This window comes from Hippoglossus stenolepis, chromosome 1 (genome assembly GCF_022539355.2).
Source record: "Hippoglossus stenolepis isolate QCI-W04-F060 chromosome 1, HSTE1.2, whole genome shotgun sequence".
In the NCBI taxonomy this organism is placed as follows: domain Eukaryota; kingdom Metazoa; phylum Chordata; class Actinopteri; order Pleuronectiformes; family Pleuronectidae; genus Hippoglossus; species Hippoglossus stenolepis.
Window position 1 is genome coordinate 2,085,845 of NC_061483.1, and position 26,994 is coordinate 2,112,838.

General features: G+C 43.2%; 2 long non-coding RNA genes across 2 annotated transcripts in view; both read right to left on the reverse strand.

Annotated features, from left to right (window-relative positions):
• Positions 1 to 204: 204 nt before the first annotated feature.
• On the reverse strand, positions 205 to 1,558 carry LOC124851299. The gene is made up of 4 exons (XR_007032338.1): positions 1,385 to 1,558; positions 773 to 912; positions 553 to 672; positions 205 to 261 (listed from the first exon to the last, which is right to left on the reverse strand). It is a non-coding gene; the product is annotated as an uncharacterized LOC124851299 (long non-coding RNA).
• A 6,814-nt stretch (positions 1,559 to 8,372) lies between these two features.
• Positions 8,373 to 26,994, reverse strand: part of LOC118109257 — a 23,123-nt gene continuing 4,501 nt past the window's right edge. The window contains exon 2 of the long non-coding RNA XR_007032337.1: positions 8,373 to 8,637. This is a non-coding gene — a long non-coding RNA (uncharacterized LOC118109257). The remainder of the gene's footprint in view (positions 8,638 to 26,994) is intronic.

The window sequence follows — 26,994 nt, forward strand, 5'->3', positions numbered from 1 at the left end:
TCAGAAGTGAAGACATCAGCAGACACATGTACAGTGCTGCTCTGACCGGCTGTCTGAGCTCCAGCTCCTGTTCTGGATCTTTGTCCACACTGGGGACAGGAGGAGTCTCCTGAAGAACCAGACTGGTCCCAGTATGAGGTGATGCACTGTCTGCAGAACCAGTGTCCACAGCTGGTGGAGACTGGATCCTTCAGGACGTCCTGACATGAAGCACAGCAGGACGACTGCTCCTCCTCAGAAACATGACTCCTCTTCCTCTCCCTGTGAAGACATTTCCTGATAACTCACATGTCACAGTCACAGGTTGTCACATGTTCAGAGGACTGATGTTTACCAGTGTGTGGAATTTGGTGCAGATCCAAAAATGAGTCTCTAGTGAATTTCAAAGTGGTTTCATAAGGAGCGTGTTGGTTCTTGGTGGAGGTCTGAGCTCTTTAAGTGATTCTGAGAGATTAGTCACCAACTTCAATGAAGCTGTGTCCTAATGCAGGGGCCACACTAGAGGAAACTAAATCCTCTTCAGAGCAGGTCACAGTAGAAACAGTCTCTTACTCTGTGTGTGAGGGTCCAGGTTCATTACTGAAGTCTAGAGGAAGTCCTTTGGACATGTCACTCTTCAGAGACACACAGCTGGACCCTGGAGACTCTGCTCTCAGTCTGTGGTCCTGACCTCTGCAAACACAAACATGTTTTTATTCAGAACACATCATTCACTGGTTCATTCTCTGAGGATTCAGTTTGGAGGTTCACATGTTTGTAGCAGGTCTCTTACTTTGTGTGTGAGGGTCCAGGTTCATTACTGAAGTTTCGAGGATGACCCATGGACCAGTCACTCTTCAGAGACACACAGCTGGACACTGGAGACTCTGCTCTGTCCTCCTCTCTTCCTCCTCATAACCACTCATCTTCAGTCTGAGAGGAAAAACACTGTGAGCTCACAGGAATCAGGAAAAACAAGTCTGTTCAAGAAACACACCCCAAAATACAAAGGAAGGACACACACACACACACACACACACACACACACACACACACACACACACACAAACACACACACACGCACACACACACACACACACACACACCAGCTAAGGTGACTGTAACGTATGATTCTGAAAACACGTTCTGTTATTAAACACTTGATGAACAGATGTGATGAAGATAAAACAAGAAACTGTGAGTTAACTCTGTTAATTAGTCCTTTGAAGGCTCTTTGTTCCACAGCTGCTGTTCACATCTGTCTCTGGGGATCCGATCACATGAAACTACGTCTGTCACCAGGTGTGAACTGACAAACTTAGAGTTGTGTGATCAGCAGACGGATGTTAACAGCAGGTGTGAGAGTGTGACAGTAAAACTTTCAGAAAGTTGTGTCTACACTCACCTGCTCACTTTTCTTCCTTCTGCTCATCCCAGTGAAAATGGAGTCTGACACTTCCCTGTTCTCAGGCTCCTCCTCTCTCTCTTTACAGTAGATATGAGAGTTGCTCACAGACCATTTAAAGCTGCAGTGTGTAAGACTCAGGTGAAAGGATCCATCTTTGGAAATTAAATATAAAATAATCCCAGTGATGTTTCCACTAGTGTGTTTCATCTAAATTGTATGAATCACAGTTTTCTTTACTCTAGAATGGGAAGATCACGTTATAACGTGAAACTCAGCACGTTGTCCTGTGGAGTGGAGCTTCCTGAAACAGCCGCTCACAGGAGGAAACAGTGCATTTGTTGGGGACTATTTCCAGCGGCGGATGGAGCTCTATGGCACAAACACATGAGATGTGTCAGGCTGTGGATGCACACACAATATGTTCATATCAACAAGAAGAAACATATAAAATATCACCAGACTTGTTCTTTTAAACGTCTTCTCCTGATAATCAGACTGAGAGAGTTTGAGTTTTGGGCTGTGAATCATCGATTAAAGTCCGTCCTTCCTCTTCTGGTTATAATACTGAAGGATTCACGCTTCATTCTTTTCTCATCTAACAGATTTGACTTCTCTTTCTTCTACTTCCCAGCCTATGTGTATATTACTGAATATTGGTTAGTGGTCACTTCCAATTATTGAGTCTTCCCATACTTCCCACTCACATGTCCATGCCACCTCACTTGATACCAGTGTCAAATCCTGTGCTGAAGTGTTACCTGTGTGTACATCTATCCTTGTCCCTCTCCCGTCGTTAATACATATTAAATTACTATCCTCCAATTGTTGTTCTAGTATCTCCCCATGTGTGTCCGTCTTTCTCCCCCCCCACAATGTGCTATGTGAATTAAAATCCCCACAGCAAAAGATATGATTCCTAATCTGTCCTTGTATCTGCTTGAGTTTATTGATTCCTAGTTTCCTGCATGAGTTATAGTGAATTATGATGTTAAACTGTGATGTCCATATTTCTAACACAATGTATTCTCACCCCCCCCTCCCCTATCACACATAACCACAGTATAATTGAGGATTCTATAGTCCACATTTGGTTTCAACCATGTTTCTTGCACACAAACCACGTCCGGGATACAGATTTATAATATATGATTCATGATTATTGATTAATAATGTTTTTAAGCTTATATGTAGGCACATTGGCCTGCGGGAGATTAGACTACCAAGTCAGGTTCCCCCCAAATGCACCTGTAGGGGAATATATCTAGTGAACTTGGCACATGGCAACATATAAACCAAAATTGAACACTTTAAGCCCAGCAAACCACCTGAAATGCAACAATATAATCAGGCTGCAAAGCACCTACATATTATTCACTCAAATGGGTGCTGGGGTTGATTCCTCTTTCTGTAGCAGTAATGCCAGACTGCAGACCTTCCTTTTTAACTATTCGTGGTTGCACTCTGAGCGATGATGCTGACTGTGTAACCCTCTGCAGAGCTTACAATTAAAACTCAAAGACAACTCCGGTCTGAGAAACTCTTTATTTCACATCTCGAGATCAATTTCCACCACAAACTTGGCGTCACGAACAGGATCCCTAGAAAGACCGTCTGGACCCAAGAAGCCTTCGGTGATTGGCCACCCGGGAGAGAAAAATCTTCTGCCTCTACCTCCGAGATTTAAGATACGAGAGGACCGAAGTGACTGGGGTTCCGGACCGTCTTCACAGGGATCCAAAGACCTCTCTTTGGTCATCTTATATCCGGTGAGATGTTGAATTTCAGATTTTTCATGACTGTTTCGATGATGTCTCAAATAGAAAATCTAACAGACATTGGTTTTATTTGGAACGGGTGTATTAGTCATTGTCTCTGGATTATTGTGGTTATTGATGTTAATCTGACCCATCCTCGAAACAATCAATTACGATTAGAATTATTTTGATGCAAAACAGTGATGGCATTTTACCTAGTTTTGCCTGAGAAAGAAACAAGGATTCGTGGAGACGTCCACGTCTTAAATTGAGTGTTCAGGGGAAATTGTGGATGATTCCGATTTCGTACACTTAATTAATAAAAAATGGGTAGTGACGGAAGCAAGAGTCTTCCGGACCCAGAGGCTCCCATTATGGACGCCATGATTGCGAAGTGGGGGCGGGAAAGTGTGACATTTCTTCCAATTGGGTTATTGGTTAGTCCAGAGACTTTGCTTTTCCTCATAATGGGTCATTCACTATTGACAAAATTAAACTCCTAAGAGAGAAACTCCTCAAAAAAGAGGAAGAATTAAAAAACAATAAAAAGGTTAAGGTCACAATGTGGAAAGACATTGAAGATAACAAGAAATGTCTTGAATTGTGGGAAAAAGAAGGAGAATGTAGGGACAGAAAACAAACGGTTAGACAGATGGCTAAGGTTGACAAGAAAGAAACTGAGAAAGTTGAAAAGAAATCACATAGATGTCTGTATCCTCCATTGACAGGGTGTGGTGGTCCTCGCTCGACACCTGCTTCACTCCTCCCCTACAACAGAATCCTCCTCAATATGATGCAGTGACCAGACTCTACCAACCAACGAAGAGTCAGTCGCTGTCTATCTGACTCGTCTGACTGTCCTGTTTGACCAGCACAGCGACATCCCTGTCCCTCCGCAAATGGGTGACCAACTGGGTGCTTATGAAACACATCTGAAACAGGCCTTCTTGAATGGTCTGCTCCCTCCACTACGGGCAGACGTAGGCCGCACCTGCATCAGACTTGAGGATGCTCGCTTGACCGAGGTCAGACGTCATGCTGAACATGCTGAGCGTCAGCAGAAAGAAGCCAAAGACAAAGCTCAGCAGCAGAAAGATCTACAGTTAACCATGGTGCAGGCTGTGTCAGCACTGGTGGGGCCCCGTAATCAAGATGGCGGCACCAATAGAGCCAACTTCACCACTCCAGGAAGAGATGGGCGTGGGCGAGGCTTCCCTCGACTGGACAGAGACGAGTGTTACATCTGCAGGTGGAAAGGACACTGGGGAAGGGACTGCCCCCAGCGGCAAGAGGACAGGGCGGCAAGAACTTTCACTGCTGACTGAAATACAGGAAGTGAGTGGGGAGCAGGTGGAGAGAAGACAACTCTTCTACCCACAGAGGAGCAGAAAAAGGGAAGTGAAACACACACACAAACATGCAATGAAGAACAGCTTGCTGTACTAAACACACACACACACACACACACACACACACACACAAACACACACACACACAAACACACACACACACACACACATACACACACACACACACACACATACACCAGAGCACATACAACCTTGTGGTTCTTATGTTAAATACAATAATGTTGCTTTTAAGAACATGCCTCAACTCTAACTGTGTGTTAACGGTCACAAACTCAATTTCATGGTCGACTCTGGTGCAGGTTATTCTGTGGTTCGGATATCAGATTTGCCCACATCTCCTGAAATAAGTGGTCGCTTTATATTCTCTCAAGATGCAAGCGACGCCACTGTAAAATAAAATTTCACAAAGCCTCTCCAATCCGCCGTTCAGTTTGACAAACATCAAATAAGGTTTGAGCATGATTTTCTGTTGTCTCCCTGTTGCCCAATTAATCGATTAGGAAGAGATTTGTTGATTGCATTAGGCCTCAATTTGGTATCCTCCCCTGATGGAGTGACGGTTACGCAGGATTCCTCCTCACCTCCTTTCCTCATGTCACAAACCACACATGAGCAGCTGTTTGTATATCAGTGGCATCTTCCTATAAATACCTCAACTGATCTGCTCTCCATGTCACACTCTCTTGTCAGCCTTTTTCTGATTTTATGCACACTGATTCATTGCACTGCACTTCACATGTGACAGACACACCAGATCACGTTTATGAATCTCTGTTTTTGCCTTTTCTCTGAATGTGTCCAATATTTTTTTGGTCTGGTTCAAGAAGTGCAGCTGCCGTCTCACTCACCAACCAGCAGATGGCACTGTATCGCGTCTCGAATTCCAGCACTCACATCTCGCTTTCCAGGTCCCATGATGACCAGTGGCACGACTTAGGCCCATTGGTCAGATCATGCCAGGCTGCCGTTGATTGGCAACCCACAACTACACCTGACGTAATGTATTCACCCAGTCTGAGTGCATTTGATCTAAAAGTTTCTCCAACCTTCTGTTCTCCAGCCACACGCTCACTGGTTTTGGTTGAAAATCACCTTCATTCTTATGCCATGTTGTCCAGCCCCTCTAATGTTTCTCCTTTACTTTCAGATCTACCTGAAACACTGTGGGCAAAAGACAAATACGATGTGGGCCTCATCAGAAACTGTGACCCAGTCAATATCACTCCAAAATCTGATTATAGGCCATGTAAACAACAATATCCACTCAGACAGAATGCAGTGGAGGGGATACGTCCTGTTTTTGAATCCTTTTTGCAGGCTGGTGTAATTGTCCCCTGCCCTGATTCACCGGTCCGCACTCCACTGTTTCCAGTTAAGAAAATCAGAGACAAAGGTCAACCTACTGAGTGGCGGTTTGTGCAGGATTTCAAGGCTTTGAATGACGCGGTAATTGCTCGATCGCCTATTGTTCCCAACCCATACACGCTGCTTTCCCAAATTCCGCCTGACGCAGTGTGGTTTTCGGTTGTAGACTTATCCAATGCTTTTTTTAGTGTTCCTGTCCACAGGGACAGCCAGTACTGGTTCGCTTTTAACTTTGAAAACAAGGCCTACACGTTCACGCGCCTATGTCAAGGCTACTGTGAGTCTCCATCATTATACAATCAGGCTCTCAGGAACAGTCTTGAACCCCTCCTCCTCACTCCGGGTTCAACTCTCTTGCAGTATGTAGATGATCTACTAGTTACCAGTCCCACACAGGAGCAATGTGAAACGGATATGATCGCTTTGCTGACACTTCTGGCTCGTGGGGGCCATAAAGTCAGCCTCAGCAAACTGCAGTTTGTTCAACAAACTTTCTGGGTCATGTCGTCACCAAAGACGGCAAATCCCTGTCTGATAAGAGAGTAGAAGCTATTGTTAACATACCCAAACCCTTGACGAAGAAAAGAACTCATGTCATTCATCGGCACATGCTCTTTCTGTAGGACATTCATTCCTGACTTTGCTCTTCTTGAAGCCCCTTTAGCTGCCCTGTACCATGGCAAATCACTCACTCCTCACGAACATATCGTTTGGACTCCAGAGGCCGACAAAGCATTTGTCACACTGAAGAAGACGCTGCAGCAATCTCCCACTCTTGCTCTCCCTAACCCTGACAAACCTTTTGTTCCGGCTGTGGATGAAAGAGGCCGCTGCATGACTTCCGTCCTCCATCAGTCTCATGGGGACAAATATCGTCCCGACGCCTACTTCTCCGCCAAACTTGACCCGGTGGCGGCCGGCCTTCCACGTTGCCTGCGTGCAGTGGCCGCCTGTGAAAAAGCTGTCCTTGCCTCACGAGACATCGTAGGCTACTCTGACTTGACACTCCTTGTTCCACATGCTGTGTCTCTCATTCTTACAGAACCGAAGACCTCACATCTCTCTGCTGCTCGCTGGTTGCAGTATCACACTGTTCTTCTTGACATGCCCAACGTCACAGTGAAACGCTGTTCAACTCTGAACCCAGCCACGCTTCTTCTGCTTACGACGGGGAAGAACACAACTGTGTTGCTGAACTTCAAGTCCAATGTTCTCCACGACCTGACCTTTCTGACGAACCTCTTCCTAACTCTGACTTGACCCTCTATGTAGATGGGTCCGCCTCACGTGACCCTGTCTCTGGTACTAACTGTTTGTTCAGATAACGACGTTCTCCTCTCGAATTCTCTTCCTCATCACCTCTCAGCCCAGGCAGCCGAGCTTATTGCACTCACGGAAGCATGCAAATTGGCAACTGGTAAAACACTCACAGTCTACACTGACTCCAGATATGCTGTCAGGCATGCGTAGTCTGTGCCACACACAATGTCAGCCGGCCAGTGGCTGTAACCAACCAGGCAGCACACCCACCACCTACTCAACCTTTTGAACATCTGATGATGGAATTCATAGAGCTATCACCATCAGAAGGTAAATCTCACTGCTTAGTGATGGTCGACATAGGTCAGGCTGGATGGCTCCCTGGCCTGAATTTGGTGATGGGGGTATGTGGAGGTGAGGGGGCTGGGAGAGCACCCTTCACCTACACCACAGAGGATCAATCAGCTAACAGCTCTCACCTGTGCTGATTGATCCTCATGCTTAAAAGGCAGCGTCTGAGCTGCCTCAGGAGAACACTCTCAAGACACTGACTCTCAAGACACTGATGACCGAGCACCCGGGAGAACACTCAAAGACACGCCAGCAGAAACTGCTGGCCTCTTTATGTTTGATTTAAGTTTATGTTTGATAAAATGTTAAAACCGGAATGGTTTGTCTCTGGCTGCTGTGGTGAGAGCCCTGTGGCATGGTCTACTGCCACACCCACATATATATATTATATTCATATAATTGAATGTTTCCAGAATAACAAAACAGATTACCTGCTAGAATTTGATGCCTATGGGAATCAGGAATTGTTGCTGCAGGAGAAAGGAGCCTTGAACCCATGGCTGGAGCTTGGAATACAGCTCCCATAATCCTGTGGGAGCGACGTACCAGGAAGGACAGAAACACGAGCCGGCTCGCCAGTGTTGTTTACATCACGTGCATGGAAGATGGCGCATTATTCAAGACTGAATTGTTTCATTCTTAACATTCCCAGCGTATCCAGGCGTATTTCCTCTGCCTCGAGGGACAACATCCCGAGGTGAGGGAGAAGTTGGTGGAGCAGCGAGGCCCCGGGAGGGTCTGCAACACTGCCACCAGCGTTTGTTCGGCCTTGCGGCATTTAAAGTGAGAGCAGGTCAGAGTGGAGGAGGAAACAGAAACTCCAGCTCGGTACAAACTTCGGATCATTGAGCAGCTGTGGACCAGAGAGAAACTGACCGACAGAGATTTTTAATCTTTAATGAAGTGGAAAATGTTTATTTTCATGTAAAAATAAAGAAATGATTCATGTAAACAAAGCAGCCACAAGATTTTACAAGTGAATAAAACAACCTGAGGTTTGAAAGAGACGTTTCTGTGATGATCAAACTGGATTTCGTGGTTTTCCTGCAGCAGTTGAATTAAATCATTTGAAGCTGAGATTTTCGACCTTCTACCGTTAAACAGTGAAACATGGAAAGTGAGAAACTCAAACTCAGGTCAGATCCATCACCTGCGACTTTACAGAGGTATGTTCTGATAACTAATAATAGAATAAGATCATACTGTAATAATCACAATCATTAGATAAATCATTATAATATCCTGGTTTAGAGTTGAGACAACATCTGGACATCCACAGTTACAAGTGATGACATCATGAACTACCATTAAAGTCCGTCCTTCCTCTTCTAAGGTAACACTGCACTGAAGGACTATACTTCCTTCTTTTCATCTAAGTCAGACTGACTCTTTCTGCATTTCCCAGCCTATGTGTGTATATATTATTACTGAACATTGCAGTAGTACACTAAATTATTGAGTCTTCCCATGCTTCCGCCACCTGGTCCATGCCACCTCACTCTGGATGCCTGGCACAATCCAGTGCTGAAGTGTTACCCCAGCAAAAAGCACCTTCCATCTGGTCCTTCCTGCTCTGCAGCACAGGCTGCACTACTATCCTCCAGTTACCTCTAGCATCTCTCATGTGTCCGCCTTTTTTCTATTAATGTGCGTGAATTAAACTCACGTTGTTGATATATGATCAATCGTCCAGATCTATGGATGATTGATTCCATGTTTATTTGATTCCCCACTACAGAGCAATCCTCAGTATAATTGAGGATCATCTAACACTGGTTTCAATCATGTTTTTGGTAAAGTCAATGCAAACCACGCCCAGACAGAACAGATCATTTCTACCTCCCACAAGTCATTGTCTATTAATGTCTGAAGATTTGCAGCTTTAATATTATTTGTATCTTCTGCCTCTTTTGATTTGTTTCACTGTTTATGTATGACTCATGCAAAAGCTAGACTAGTTTCTTTTAAATCAACCTAATACTCTGTCCTTCCTCTTTTGTCTCTTTTGGTTGCTTATCAGAGTTGTTCTTCTGTCACAGTCTGACTTCTACCTCTCCTCTCTGGTTCACCAGTCTCTGACAAAACCCTGCAGGCGTGGGGGATTTGTTTTGCACCCTGACCTGCAGAATCTCACCTCGCCTTCACATTTCCACCTCCACATGCCACACTATGCCTTCCAGCAAGCCAGCCTAAGGACCTCTTCACACCGCCCATACTCATGATCCCCACCACATTTGGTAGCACAACCTCCTTTCTCATACAACAGCAGCATGACTAAATGTTTGACAGGGTATTGGAAGACATATCTCTCACTGCAAGTTATGGTCACACCACTTCTCTTTGGAAGAGAATTTATCTTCAAATTGCAGCAATATGCTTAAACACCTCTTCACCTTCTCTGAAAGTGCCTGTTATCTCAACTTTCTGCCTCACCTATCAGATCTAATTGACTCACCAACCACACCACTGTCTTTACTTTGAAATGATACAAACCTTTCTGACTGCAGCCAGACTCAGAGAGAAACTGGGACTGAACAGAGATTTTAATCTTAGTTTATGGAAATGTTTTATTAATAAAAATAAGAAACGATCCATAACAAAGCAGCCACAAGATTTTATATAAGCACAAACCTGAGGTTTGAGAGATGCTCGTGATGATCAAACTGATTTGTATTTTCCTGCAGAAGAATTAAAATCATCAAGGCTGAGATTTTCAATTTCATCATAAACAAAGAAACATGAGTGAGAAAACCCAAACCTGTAATAACAACACTCATGATTTTTTGAAATAACCCATCTGGACGTCATCTAACAAAAACAATTGAAATAAAATTTAAATTTAGACACAGCAAAGATAGTTAATGATCTGCACGTTTCTGTGGCTGTCATCAGAGTAAAGGGAATACTCCGCTTCCACAGGTTCGATCTATTGATTATTGACCAATTCGCTTTCGTGGTTGTCATGCAGGACGTGATTAGATCACACACACCACCAACCAACCACCACTTCTGACGCTTCCATGGATACAATATTCTGTGACCAACCAGATCACACAATCTGAATACAAGACACCAATGATAAAAAGTATGTTCTATGATAAACTAAACCAGACGAGGATCATATATCGCAACAAACAATAATCATTGATAAAGATACAACGCCTGTCGGAGTTTACACAACATCTGGACATCCAGCAGTTACAAGTGATGAGACCAAAGTGTCCTGATTTAGTGAGTAGCATTGTGCAAGCAATGACTGCAGACTGATATAAATGATTCTTCTAAAAAAGTTGATCACGCCGCATTGTGTAATGTCACTTGAGATATTCCTCGCCTTCGTATTTCCCATGTGTACATTTGTGAATAAACATAGCGAGTGTGACTTATTGTCCGATGTTGTATAAACGCTGTATATGCAAGAAAGTCCATCAGAAGAAACTTTTCACTTTTGGTACATGAGATAACGCGCAGACTGTTACTGAATATGTGAAGAGAACTAGATAGAATGAAAATCATCAAAACGAGTTTGGCGCGCGCTTTTCATGTGAAGTCAATAGAATCATCCGGGATCTGACGATCCAGACGCTATCATCTTCATGTAAGCGCGTAGAGCCAGCAGAGGCTCCTGCCCAAACGACCATCTCTGTGTTTTCAAACGCCTTTCACCAGACCATATTAACAACGCACTCTGCATTTGAATGTTTAGTGAAGAGGTTAATAAACCAGTAAGCAAGGAAAATTATCTATTTGATACAACATGATTAATCACTCTTGAAACAGAAAACAACCTCAGCTTCTACAAATTTATTTATTTGATCCAAAGTTCTTCACACCACTTTCTTATCAATATAATTAAATTTAGAAATCACTGTTGACTTTTATGGCACTTCAACAGTACTGAGCACTTATTTACAGCCTGGTCTCACTTAATCTGTGTTCAGATAACACTTTACACTTTCTGATTCCCTGGGAATATAAGTTTGCACAGTTTTCACCATTTTAATATTTTCACACAAGGCAACAGACGCGCCATTAAAGTAGGATCAGGGGGAATCAAGTTTCTAAAACATAAGAAGCCTTGACCGGGTCCCGCGTTATTATTCGCAACAGCTTAATACTGCTTATTGAAATGGCGTCCCAAAGTAATATAATGTCACTTCATTTGGTGTAAAATTGTGGCAAAATTACATATTTTTCACACATAACTTGAAGACATGATGATTTAATTTCGTGCAGAGCCAAATAGATTGAGCAGCAGCAGATCCAGCATGATGCCAAAATAAGGCACCCAGAACAATAAGACAGGAGCATGTGACTGGACACGTGCACAGGTGCTGACTTGTGAGCAGCCACACTACCTCTCTCTGATTCCTCTGAGCTCTGTCTCCACTTCTACCCAACAAAGGCTCAGTCAGGAGCCTCACACATGGGCTGCTTGCTGCTTCAGCCTCTGACTCAGGACACAGCGCTCAGCCTCCGCCCATAATAATAACTGTCCTCTACACTCCACTTTTCAAAGATCCCAGCCTCTAATCATATATGAGAACAGACAACAGGCTTCCAGAGAGACTCACCACTTCTACTAAAGGGATGCACAGCACATCCAGTAGAAAGAGCGGCACTGGCCTGTCTCAGAGGAGACAGCTTCTGTCATGTTCATGCAAGTGGAATTTAAAATATTAAGAGCTATGTGGGTTTCCTTCTGGCATGTCAAAGGCAGAGTGGACACCTGAGAGGTGGATTTTTACTGCTAAGCTACAGTGCAGATATGTTTCCACCAAAGAGCACGTGCAACATGCAAGGGCGGGTTTCTGCATATGATCAATCGCTAAGACATGGATAGCTTCACTGACTGACAGACAGATTTCTGGCATTTCATAAAACTAGATCAAACTGTTCTGATGAAGGTAAATCAGTATATGGAAACAAACCACACAAGATCCATGGTGGAATAAAAAGAGAACTCAGTTACAAATGCGAAATTTTTTTTATATTACAGTTTAAAAACTTCGGGACGCCAGTCAAATGCGTTACAGCGCCCCCGTGGCACGGCAGTAAAAATATATCACGTGACCATGAGTAATAACAACGTGAACGAGACAAATAATCGAGGCCACGGTGATCTGACCTGTTGTTTATTTTCAACAAGATTGAAATGTGAATATAAATAAATATTCCTGATGAGAAAACGCTGAACTTGGATGACACACTGCCCCAATGCCCTGGGAGGACACACCCGTCTCACTGACTTTGAGGACACATTGCCCTGAGGACACAAGATTGATCACCTCAGAGACAATCACTATCTTCCTTGAGTAAATATACCATCAACCACTGACTCCTTGAGTATTATTGTTTGACTGACTCTGAGATACACACCCACTCCTGATGTAACACACTGTCCTGAGACACACACTGTCTCCCCTGGACCAGGCTGGCCACACCCACCCAGAGGACACACACTGACTCTCTGGAGGAAACACTGTCCTACCAACTGAGTGACACACACTGTCCTACTGACTCTGATTTGTCACATATTCGTCTCTTGATAATGTAACACACCATCTCTGAGGGCAATAATACTGACTTCATTTGTCTCTGATAGATACAATTATCTCTGAGTAGACACAATAGCACTGCAGGGAACTTCTGATATCACTTACAAGTATTTGACAAACAGGGGATGAGAATCACCCTTCAGGAAGCTTGACCTGAGTTTTACTCCAGGCTTATAGACAGGATCAGATCTGAGAGACTTGAGCATGCCCAATGAGTTAGAGACTCAACTGGAACCAACTGCATTTTGATTAAAACTTCCCCTTATCCGGGCCTTGGAGAGAGAGTGGGGCTCAATGCAACAGAAAGTGGGTGTAGAGTCACTGTGGCTGGGTGGGGCTGAGTTTATACACAGCTGATCTCCAACCTCAACCTGGAGCAGTTTAGCTGTTCACTGCAGGGTTATCATGGTGATTTAATCACAAGAAGTGACCCAGCTCATACTGCAGAAAATACTAAATTCCCAGTTAACCTGACAACCAAATCGCTTAGCAGCAGCCAGACCCTGGGACCTGTACCACAGTGATACTGACTGTGTTTAGCAAAATACTATTAGCAGCACGGTCTGACTCAACCATTCACTGACTCTGCCCAGTCAAGACAGCCTGGGAACCTGCTTACAACTACAGCTCTTTCACCTTGAGCTCTGCAGGTCGCTAGTCTCAGATCCAGTTCTTCTCAGATGAGAGGGTTTGACCCAGAGTCAGCCAGAGAAGAACAGAGCTGAGATCTTTATGTAGCCCGCAGCTCTAAACTGAAATAAAGGATAAAACTTAATTTAAAAATTATTAAACTGAGTTCATGTGGAAATAAGAAACACATATTCATGTCACAATGACCACATAAATACAGATAACATAAAACTAATACAAAGAATCAGGATTTTCCAAAAAGAGCATTATTTGGACCCGGGTCTCTGTCCTGTAGATCAGTTTAGAACCAAACTTCAGTGTTTGTGTCAAAGAAGCTGAAGATTGAAAAATGTCATGATTAATTAATGATGGATCTGTTGGTATAAGAGGCGAAATTGTGTTAAATTAGAATTCAAATGAGATCAATTGGTATGAAATGCTGCAAAGATAGATATGAGATCTACAAAGGTCCGTCAGAAGAACTGACCTCAGAGTCTCCAGTTGACAGGATGGACTGGGGAAAACCACACAGCTCCTTCCCACACTCTGAGTCCTGCAGCTTGCTTGTTTCTGATCCAGTTCTCTCAGATGAGGGCTTGAGTTGAAAGGCTGGGAGAAGAACAGCCTATCTCTCTCTGATGGGCAGACCGCAAAGCCTAACCTGGACAAATAATAAAACTTAACTGTAAATTGAACTGAGTTCATGTGAAAAATATAATAATAAATATTCATGCCCACATGACCTTATACATTATAGAAGATAAAATATGAACAGATATGAAACTGAAACGAAACCTGATTCATGCAAGGAAAATAGATAATTTGGAATTCGGTCTGGTCCCAGATCAGTTTAGAAACCAGAAGGAACTCCAGATGTGTAGTTTTGGTCAAGAAGCTTCGAACATTAAAATGTCACAGATTAATTAATGAATGAGATCTACTTATGTACGCAATTATGTTAAACAACTAGGAATTAAATGAGACTAATTGGGTATAAAATGCTGTATTATAGATAAGGAGACTACGTACGGGTCAGTGAACTGACCAGAGTTTCCACGACAGGTTGACTCTGCAGAAACCACACAGTCTTTCCACTCCCACGCCCTGGTGGCTGTTGCTTCACTCAGATCCAGTCCTCTCAGATGAGAGGGTTTGACCCCTTGAGCTGGCCATAGAGAAGAACAGCTGATCTCAAGCGACTGCAGTCCCAACTCATGGGATAAATAAAATATGAATATTGTAGAAACGTCCTCCCGTTGCTGTAGTGATCGTCACTGCCTATCACAGACTCAAACATGCTGCGATTTGAATGTCCAGTCTGGGTTAAGGTGACCCAAAGAAACACTGACTGCAGAAGACATGTTGGGACCATTGTCGTATTTATCACCTTCTTCTCTGTGTGTTTGGTCACTTGGAGTGTAGGCTTGTGTAATTAAAATACTGTTTAAAGTAGTGGACATTCTTGACAGTCACTTCTGTTTGTTTCATACTGATTTAACTGTCCACAATGAGCCTCCATTAAGAATGTGTCTTATTTTGAAAACCTGAGGAGGACGAGTACTGGCCTCAGTCCATATGTTATTTACTGACACTTTCTTGTAGTGATCAGGAGCAGGTGAGTGCAGGGAATGGAGCATGAGGGACGGACACAGGCTGGGTGAGCATAGATGACTGAGGAGTGAGTGTATGTAAACTGAGACAATTTAAATAATTGAATAATCACGTAATAAGAGAAAGAAAGTTGGAAAAGTGAAGAAGGATTTAAGACCTGAGTCTCAGTCCACAGTTTGGACTCTCCAGTCCAGAACACAGCAGCCACTCCTGAATCCTGCAGGTAGTTTTCACTCAGATCCAGCTCCTTCAACATGAGGGTCTGACTGAGCTTTGAGGCCACGATCATACAGTGAGTCTCAGAGACGACAAACTACCCCAGCCCAATTAAAGGAAAATATCTGTTAGAATAAAATCAGAACACAAGGTCTGATTCCAAACGTGATCGTTTCTTCCAGTAAATCCCCGCTCCCGCGAACAGCTTAAAAATTCCCGCGAGAACTTTTCAGATTTGGTAAGCGCTCATCTTGACCATAGGCAGAATGCATGATCTCACGTGTCAAAGGTCAAAGGTCAAGGTCACACGGCTATACTTCCCTCTCTTGAACTGATGTCCCCAAGTCTGTCTTTAGGGGATTTCAGCATTTGATTCAGCGTTGACCAAAGATAAACCGATTGATTCTCCCAGAGGTCAAAGCGTCAAAGGTGCACCCCACACAGAATGTACCAAACATGTCAGGAACTCCGGGAGTGACCGACACCGGCAACGGTTGGGGGTGGTGGCTTACAAACGAGGTGCAGTAATTTAGTTTAATTACAGAAAGAAGAAGAAATTTATATTTCCAGTTCTGCTTCTTCAGTAAAGGAAACAGTCAGTGATTCTTTATCCTAACACAGAGAAGCTGTGATTTATCTGATTAATCACCGTTTCGCAATGCTGAGTGGGGCTATTCTGCAGGTTGTTGTGGGAATAAGATAAATGACAGAAGACGGATATATACATTTCAACATTAAAGGTTTTGCTATTGATGACAAGTCCAAAAGAAAATCAACCAAATCAAACTAAAAACATATACCACACCATAATTAAATCAATCAATCAATCAAATTTAAAAAAAAGTTTAGAATATCTATTCACAAATCACAATTTGTCCTACAGGCTTTTAACATGCAGTGTGTGTGACACATCCTCTGCCTCAACCCTCAACAAGAGGCAAGGAAAACTACTTAAAACCCTTTAACAGGGAAAAAAAGAATGAAACCTCAGAGAGAGCCATGAGGGACTTTCCAGGCCTACAAATGACGCCAAGGTAAAGGAGAACACCGTATAAAGGCTTAGTAAAGAGACAGACTAGGGCAAACATTTTGAAGTATAATCAGTTAGTCAGTGAATTGGTGATTAATGTCACATGGTCAAGTGTCTGAGGAGAAATAATGCCTGCATCGAGCAGTCCACATAATCATAGGCTCACAGTGGTCAGCACAGCAGATCATGATCCACCATCAAGACTGGAAGCCACCAAATGGCTGTCCTTGCTTGCCTTCTGAGCAACATAGGATGATATTTAGATAAATTTTTATCAAACTCAAAGAACCTTTATCCAAACAATGAGGCCTAGCCTTTGATCTTTTTTTAAAAACAAATATAGGATGGGGTTAGAATACAAAACTGTTTTCTTTTCTTTTACCTTAACAGTCCGACGCCCGCCCGTCAAGGCCAAACTTATATATTATAATAACTGCTTGGGAGATAGAATAGGTACTGATGCAAATATACCTGGAGCAGACTTTGTGATTCATTGAGGAAACCACTAAGATATGATCATCACAATTACAATCAACGCCTATCAGACCACCACTGCCACGTAAAAAACAATCAAAATTTATAAGGTCACTCAATTAAGTTCATCAGAACTTACAGACTTATATTATCTGGTTCTGAGCCATATTTCCAAAAATATCCAGACGATCCAATCCAGCAACACGTTTAGTCCAAAACATTATTACATCAACGAATACCCACAGACCGCTGTTAATTGGCTTCCCAAACTAGCCAGCATGTGCAACCTTTTGGATGCTTCAGAATCTCCAAAGTATATAGTCAATATTTTGATTTCAAAATGGAGGCTAATTAATCAGATTGACAGCTACTTGACCTGAATAGGAGGAAGGCGTCCTGTCCAAGAATGCTATTTGAGGCTGAACAATGACACTCTGCTGACACAAAATGCCTTCATGGTCGTGCAGAAGAGACTGATTTATCAACTGCATTGTTCTGACGACTGCATTCGTAGATAGGCTAAATAAATTTGTTACACACATGCTTCCAAACAAACCAAAACCTTGCATAATAATTAAATGTGAATGTAAATCAGATTTGTTTCCATCTGCAGAAGCTAGCAGGTTGAGCCAGTTCACACTAAAAAGAACGCAGCTCCATGTTCATACCATTTAGACAGAAATGAAACTAGTCTAATGCCTACAGTTTTTGTATTGGGATGATTCAGGGCGACAAATGTCCAATATGTGTTTGGTCTCAGAATCAGCTAACTGCTGGAGTGAGTGGGGGCGGTCATGGGTTCATGAGCGGCTCAGTCACATGCCTGCTGAATGCGCAAAACACACAATCATCTTGACAGCTCCTTGCATATATATATATATATATACAGACATAATGGTCCTTGAGTTTGGAGGAATGTGACTGAGATATCATGTTCAAACCTGTTGGTTATGCATCACTGATCACTTTGTTGATCTGTTCTAGTTGCTTTATATAAATGAGACCAAATAGAGAATGTTTTATAAAATCAAATGTATAAGTATATATTAAAGTATATATTACGTAATTCATCTCCATCTGATTGATCATGTTATTGACTATATGTCTGGACTCAATGATTGAGCCTTCCTTAATAGTTCCTACAGCTGATCAGTCTCCATCGACTTGGTCTGATGCTGAACTTTCCAGGTCCAACTACCCAGAACCTCCTGACATCTGCAGCATGGTGCTGCCAGAGCCGAGCAGGATCTCAGGTTCTCCTTCGGTCTGTTCTCTGACAGCCAGGAACTGCTGCATCTGGGCTGGAGAATTGAGGTCGTCATCTCAGCTGACAGTGGAAGATGTTGATGCTCTGTCAGAGAAATGTCACCACTTTCATCTCCTTCTGCTGTTGATGACTCCCTCTGATGATCTTGATTATTCCCTGTCCCGACCTTGCAGGCCTCCTAAGACTCCCTGCTGGACCTAGACTGAGGCCATGAAGGAAGCGAACAAACAGGTCCAGATGACCATTTGTGAGTTTCATGAAACACTTCCCAAGGTCTTCTTCTGTGATGTCCATAGGAGAAGCGTACCTGGTCCAGGTTCCACATGTTCCCAAGAAGGTTGCTGTTGAATTCCTTCTGTCTTCCTTGAAAACAGTGGAACATGTAGACTACAGCCAGAAATTCCTGAACGCCAGATGAACAAGTAGTAGACTGATTTAGAAGATCACACACTCTCTCTGGAAGATCTCAGTACAAACTCCTGAGGCTACTTGAGGCTCGAATAAGAGATCACACCCGTGTCCAGGTCTTCTGCAGAACATGATGTTCCTTTCCTCTACAGATGTTTAAATCAGCCAGCCTCCCAGTTTGCATAAGAACGCCCTGTTAGCTCCGCCGCTGCTGTGAGATGTCTGCTTCCATGTCCACTCCAGACTTCTGTTGTTCTTCCTCTTTGTCTGAGAACCAGCATATGGTGTGGAGTACAGGTCAGTCAGGGCCCAAGCAGCCTCTCCTCTCTGGTCTACATAGGTCAACATGCTCCAACCATATACTCTGACCCAGCAGAAGAGGGATTTGACACATGATGTGGAGGCTCCTGGACGCCTTGATGTGTGAGATGATTCTGCTGCACAGCTCTTCATCACCGACCTCCTGGGCCACTCCTCCCCAAGGCCATGGCTCTTCGTGACTTCCGTGTGGACCCTGTCACCACACGCAGGATCTGATTGGCGCCGTAGGTCTGGAGGTTATCCAGACGAGCAGAGGGAAGCAGATTCTGGATGAGGTTTGTCAGCAGCACGTTGGACTGATGACCTCTGTGTGACATCAGACACAAGCTCTCAGGTTGGGGAAGTCCAGGTCAAGAGCCATCCAGGCTGTCAAAGATGCAAACAGCAGCCTATGACAGCAGTCTGCCGGAGCTTCTGTAATGCGGATGGAAATACCGAGCAGCGCGTGAGAAGACTGTGCCCGTTGGTCTTTCACCAGGTTCAGCTCCTCGCAACCAGCAGCACAGTCAGCAGACCCACATCTGGCTCTTGAAACCTCGCCCGAACCAGAGTGCGGAACTTAACTTAGGTTTTTCCAACGCTTCAGCTTATCGCTGCTGGTCAGGACGCACGCACGATGCTGCTCTTGCCGCTGGTCAGTTGAGGCTTTTAAAGATGTCGTGTGGCACTTGATGGGAGGTCGTATTTCTTCATCTTGGAAGCCGTCTCAAGCTGCCTCCCACTTGTTGAGCATTAACCTCTTCACTCGTCCTCCTTCTGTGGACGAGAGCCTGCGGTAGATCCTATGAGGAGGGCTCACTTCCTGTTTCATCAGTCCTTCAGTCACATGTCTAGATATCCTCCTCAGACTGGGAGCTTATGTCTATCTAGAAGCTCCCAGAGACCAGGCCGATCTGCTGAAAGACAAGAAACAATGCCAGAGACAGAGAACTGAGAATCTGCCACATAGATTGTCATCAGACACAGAACTACAGAAAATAAAAAAGCTTTTTATGGTACTTGAAGTGCAGAGACGATGTTAAATGTTGATGCTAAAGGAAGGCTGAACAATAAACAACATGTAAGGTTGAAGTGAAGACATCAGCAGGCACATGTACAGTGTTGCTCTGACTGAAGGTCTGGAGCTCCAGCTCCCCCTGATCTGTCCACACTGGGGACAGAGGATTCCTGAAGAACCAGACTGGTCCCAGTATGAGGTGATGCACTGTCTATGCAGAACCAGGTGTCCACAGCTGGTGGAGACTGGATCCTTCAGACGCCCCCAGACATATCGGAACAGGCAGACACTGCCTTCCTTTGTAAACACATGACTCTCTTCCTCTCCTGTAAGACATTTCCTGATAACTCAATATGTCACAGTCATGAGTTGGTCACATGTTCAGAGGACTGATGTTTACCAGTGTGTGGAATTTGGTGCAGATCCAAAAATGAATCACAGTGAATCTGCAAAGGGTGGTTTACAAGGAGCGTGTTGGTTCTTTTTGTGAGGTCTGAGTTTCTTTTAAGTGATTCGAGAGATTAGTCAATTTTCAACTTCAATGAAGCTGTGTCCTAATGCAGGGCCACAGCCTTGAGTGTAGAAAATTCAAATCCTTCAGGAGTGTGCCTATGCAGAAACAGTCTTGGCCTGTGTGTGAGGGTCCAGGTTCACTGAAGTCTTGAGTAGTCCTTTGGACATGTCACTTTCAGGTAGGACACACAGCTGACCCTGGAGACTCTGCTCTCAGCCCGTGGTCCTGACCTCTGCAAACACAAACAGGTGCTTTATTCAGCTCCTTCCACTGGCCCATTCTTCTGAGGATTCAGTTTGGAGGTTCACATGTTTGTAGCAGGTCTCTTGGTTTTGTGTGTGAGGGTCCAGGGTTCATTGATTAAGTCATGGAGGATGACCCACACTGGTCACTCTTCAGAGACACACAATGAACACTGCACTCCTCTGCTTGTCCTCCTTCCTCCCTGGCAACTACACCTATCTTCAGTCTGAGAGGAAAATACTGTGAGCTCACAGGAATCAGGGAAAATAAGTCTGTTCAAGAAACACACCCCAAAATAAAGGAAGGACACATACACACACACACACACACACAGCACACATACACACACACACACACACAAAATACACACACACACGACACACACACACACACACACACACCAGCTAAGGTTGACTGTAACGTATGATCTGGAAAAACACGCTTCATATAAACACTTGATGAACAGATGTGATGAAGATAAAACAAGAAACTGTGAGTTAACTCGTTAATTAGTCTTGAAGGCTTTTGTCTGAGTTGCTGTCTTTAACATCTGGTTCTGGGGATCCGATCACATGAAACTACGTCATTGCTTCAGGTGTGAACTGACAAACTTGTGAGCTGTTCAGGGTGGACTGCAGACATACATAGCATGGTGGAGTGCATAGCAAAGCCAGGCGTTGTGTCTACACTCACCCGCTCACTTCCTCTTTTCTCTCCTTCTGGCTCATCCCAGTGAAAATGGGAGTTGACACTTCCTGCCTCAGGCCTTCTCCTCTCTTTAATAGATATGAGTTGCTCGCCGCACATTTAAAGCGTAAGGTAAGACTGTGGAGGCAGAGGAAGATCCATCTGGGAAATTAAATATAAATAATCCCAGTGATACTTCTAACAGGTTGATCGAATTAAGAACTCGTTAGCTTTCAATTTAGAATGGGAAGATCTTCACGCGAGAATGGAACCTGTAGCACGTTGTCCTGTGGAGTGAGTTTCCAGAAACAGCGCCTGCAGGGAGGAAATGCTGCATTTGAGCAGACTATTTCATGGCAGGATGGAGTTTGCGCAAAATAAATGTACAGATGTGTCAATGGATGTACATAATATGTCTAGAATAAATAAGAGAAGAAAGATATAGCATCACCAGGTTCACTTTTAAACGCCTTCTCCTGATAATCAGCACTTGATAGAGTTTGAGCCTCTTGGGCTTGTAATCATCAGATTGTAGTCCATCCTTCCTCACATAATACTGAAGGATTCATGCTTCCTTCTTTTCTATCTAATGAGATGCATCTCCTCTTTCTCTACCTGCCTATGTGTAGATATATATTACTATTAATAACATTAAGAGTAATTCTCCAATTGCTGAGTTCTTCATACTTCTACCCATGTGTCCATGCCACCACTGATAATGGTAATAACCATGTTGAAGTGTTATTACCTGTGTACATCCATCTGCCCTTCCTGCCCATATATATATATAATACATATATTATTAAATAATATTATCCTAATAGTTGTTCTATTATCTCCCATGTGTCCGCCTTTCTCTCTCCCACAATAAAGCAGAATTAAAATCCTCAGCAAAAAGATATGATCCCTAATCTGTCCTTGTATCTGCTTGAGCGTTTATTGATTCCAGTTTCCTGCATGAGTTATAGTGATTTATGATGTTAACTGTCCTTTGTCCATATTTCTAACACAATATCTTCTTCTTCTTCTTCTTCTTTCCCTTACTGACATCTCTGAATGGAATATTTGCCTTGATACATGTAGTGCACCTTGTTGTTCTGGGTTTGAACCCTCATGGTTGATGCACTTATTGTAAGTTGCTTTGGATAAAAGCGCCAGCTAAATGTAATGTAATGTAATGTAACAACCCTTATTGATCAGAAACCTCTCCACCAAGCGAGAAGATGTTTTACCTGAAATCGACTACCCAGAGAGAAGCCCTCAAAGTGTGTGTGGCAGTAGACCATGCCACGGGGCTCTCACCACAGCAGCCAGAGACAAACCATTTGGGTTTCAGCATCTTTATTAAATCCAAACATAAATTCAAAAGGCAAACTTAAACTTCATGAACTTTTCAGCTCAGTGTCTCTCCCACGTTTCTCAGTGTCGCTGAGAGTCTGTCCGAGTGTTCTGAGTCCTTTCTCTCTGAGGCAGCTCAGACGCTGCTTTTAAGCATGAGGATCATTCAGCTAACAGCTCTCAGCTGGGCTGATTGATCCTCTGTGGTGCAGGTGAAGGTGCTCCCCCAGCCCCATGACCTCCACACGGTGGAAGGGTTCTTCTACAGGAACTTGGAGGATGCATATACAGGCGCCTTGAAAGTCCTACATGAGAGATGTGGGAACCCATTCCTTGTTCAAAAGGCCTTTCGAGACAAGCTCAGCAGATGGCCTAAAATCAGTGCGACTGATCCTTAAGCACTGAGAGAATTTACAGACTTTCTCCAAGGTTGTGCAGAAGCATAAGCTTTTTCCAGAAGACATGATCCAGTCCGTCCACGTGCAAAACATCTGGACACTCGACTCAAAGACACTGAGACGGAGCAGAGTGGTTTTCACAGAAGACGACGGTGTGAGGAGTCGAACTGGAGAAAGATTTAAGCCCTATCACTTGACATATTTCATGCTTTTAATTTTTTTCCAGTGTAAATCGAAACCAATGAATAATTGCTGACAGTGTTTGGTTATAATTTTTCACGAAAATCATTTATTTTTAATTTTTCTCTATTTTATGACCGAAATATCCATCACGTGTGTGCGTGGTCTTTAACATGCTTCCTGCTTATTGTCGAAATCAGATCCTCCTGCACGTGATCATGTTCTTTTTGTTTTTTTCATCCGTCTGAAAGAAACAAAAATCTTTTATCAGATAAGTTGACACTGAACTCGACCACAGACGTGTGACAGTGAGTTGATCTGAATGAAGATGTTGAAATGAGAAGAAGTTCAGGAGCTTTTAGTTTCTTTATGTGTCTGATTCACTGGGTGAATGTGCCGTCTACTGAACCTCCCTCCCACAACCCTCCGTCTTTTAGTTAAGTCCAAATCAAACAATTAAATGGTTGTTTGAATACTGAATAATAATAATAATAATAACAACAACAACAATAATGATGTATATAAAGACGATCAGTGACTTTAAATAAAGATGGACGACACATCTCCACATCCTCCTGCCGTACAAAACTGGAGTGAATCCACGGTATCAAGGCCTCGCAATACATTCATATATTTATCATTCGATAGGGGAATCATTTATTTTCACCATAAGTAAAACACAGAGAATGTATCAGAATCATTGACTAATGAATTAATGGGATTCTTTATTCAGTACAGAATGGAAGTGCTCAGTTCAACATTAAAAAGACATCGATGTAAACAGTTGTGACACTAAACAATATGTGGACAGGACAACATCACAAACAGGGTTAAAAGTGCATGACAACTTTGATCCTGAATTTCATTCCTGATATAAAACATTTAAAACCAAGAATCTTGTCAAATATGTATTTTATCAAATGATTCCTAAGATGTTGTTATAAAACTCAATAATTACATAATATAATTATACAGTTTAATCAAAACATTTTATTCTAACACCGGTAATTAAATAACTAATTAAAACCAAACTTATTAGAAACATGAAAACTTGAACATCAGTGTGAGTCAACTTTTTTTTGTTTGGTCCATGTCCAATCTGCTAACATGAAGGAGGCGGGATTTACGAACTGTACTGCAGCTAGCCACAAGGGGGCGGTCTATCTTGTAGTCCATCTTTATTTACAGACTCAGGAGAGAAGACGTGGAGTTTACTGATCTGATTTTAAAACGTAGCAGAAGGAAACTGTTGTTTCATTTAATTTTGATTTTACCTGTTTTGATTTTTCTTTTTTTCAATGTTTTGTTTGTTTGTTTGTTTGTTTGTTTGTGTCCGTCCCAACGACCGTGTTGATATTTTTTATAAATTGTTGTCGGTCATGAAAGACGAAGAATCCAAATCCATGGTTTTAAATCATATTTATATAAGTAACTGAATCTGAGCATCTCTCTGTGTAAATGCAGGTTCATCAAAGGGTTCATTTTATTTTGATCACCAGTCATGTTGATGGGACGTCGTCGCCTCTCGGGGGGGAAACCAGCTTTAACATCCACTTTTATTTTAGTTTTTCATCTGTATCATCTTTTAAAAATCATCTTTTCATCCATCAGAGCGTCGCTTTATTTCATAATCCTTCATCCAAACAGCAGTGATTCACATTGAGTTCCACTGAGAATCAGAGTCGGGGGCAGAACACGAGTGACGGCTGTGGGCTCGCTCTGAGTTTGTGTTCTGATGACGAAGTGTCCCGGGAGCCCGCCCTCCCACGCCGCCTCCATTGACTTGTTGTTGATTGTGGTAAATGCTAGTGCCTTTGCTGTATTGTGAAACTGGATATTGATTGTACTGTTGTACTGACAGGGCCTGGGGACAGTCAGGCGCTCTATTTATTATTGTTGACTCAAAACAATCATATTTTTCTATGTAAGTGCTTTAAATAAATTTGCCCTCTTGTAATGGCTGTTTCCAGGTTTTTGTTTTTCTGCAGAATACGTGCAGCGGCCTCAGTGAGCACAGACCCCTCCTCAGCTCCTGCAGAGTCTCCAGTGAATTACAATGAGGATTACTGAGATTGTTTTAATTCTGACACTGCAGGGCCAAAAGTATCCCGGGATATCCATGAATGTAATATTTATTAAGGTCGGTGGTTTTAAGCCTGTGTGCATCTTCCATGCGTGTGATTGGTCCGGGGAAATTTTCCAATGCAAACTGAATAATTGTGAAGAATCCAGATACTTCACATCCTCTTAAAATGTAAATGTCAGTTTATTAATAGTTTATAGTGAGATGACGTGTTGGTCACCAGACAATTCACTTTTATTACTGTTTTCTAACAGAACATATATATTGAAGGATACAGAGTTCTTGACAGTGTAGAGGTTGGCAAAATTCACACTTATGCAACATTCATTAAAACATTTGTGAAAGAAAAAGATAAAGTATAAAAACAAATTACTAAAGGTGTACTTACTATATAAATATGCGTGTGTGTGTGTGTGTGTGTGTGTGTCTGTGTGAGTGAGTGTGCCTTCAAAATGGCGGCTGGCCCCTATGAGGTGCAATAAACCATCCCCACTCGTATGTTTACGACATGTGGCGGGGGGTCAGAGAGAGTGTGTGTGTGTGTGTGTGTGTGTGTGTGTGTGTGTGTGTGTGTGTGTGTGTGTGTGTGTGTGTTGGGGCCAAATTAGAGAAAGTTACTAGATGCATGCAGAGAAAGACTTTGAAGAGCATAACATGACTAACATTAACTTTCAAATAACTTATCACCAAAATATCACAGCAACACAAATCAAACTTATAAACATCACCCGGAATCGAATAAACAGTCTTTGCTTAGCCTAGTATAATTATTAAGCCCAGTTGTGTTCCCCGTCCATGAAAAGGGAAAAAAGGTTGATGTGCTGTTCGAAGTCCAGTGAAGTCGTCTTGCTGGGTTGCGGCTCCTGTTGTGGTTCTGCTGTGCGATGCAGCTCTTCTGCTGTTCTTAGGCAGGCTCTCGCGTCGCTGCCTTTTGGAAGGTTTTAGCAGTCTGCTCCAGTCAGGCCTGCTTGAAGGTTGGTAGAGCTTGGATTGGGAGGAGGTTTCCTTGGTGAGGTGAGTTGCAAGCTGCACCTCTCCTCCATGAAGTTGAGCAGAAGAGAGGTGGGCTCCTCTCGGAGAGTTGGTTGAGTTGAAAGAGTAAGTGAGCTGGACAGCCTCACTTCTCCTCTCGGAGGGTTGCATAGAAAGAGGAAGAAGAGAAGGAGAACTGGGTTTATAGTGGCCTGGTGACCTCATGGGTCATGTGGCCCAGAGTGACCAATAGTGGTTGAAACTTGTGGCCAGTCAGTTTCACACCTCTGTGTGACGTTGAAGCCGGGGACTGAGTTCTGGAGGCTCTGGTTTGTCTCCAGAACAAAGAACATGTGCTCCAGGCTTGGACTACACATGTAGGCCGAACTGTAGTTCACAAATACCAGGTCCCAACAGTAGAATAGAAAATGATAGTGACTTTGACATCATTGTATTCTTTCAATATTGTGTTTACCTGGTATTTATATAACTGTTCTAGTCTTCATGACCAATTAAAGCACCAAAAGGTCCAGTGTGTGAGATTTAGGTGAATATATATATATTGGCTACCACCTCTGAA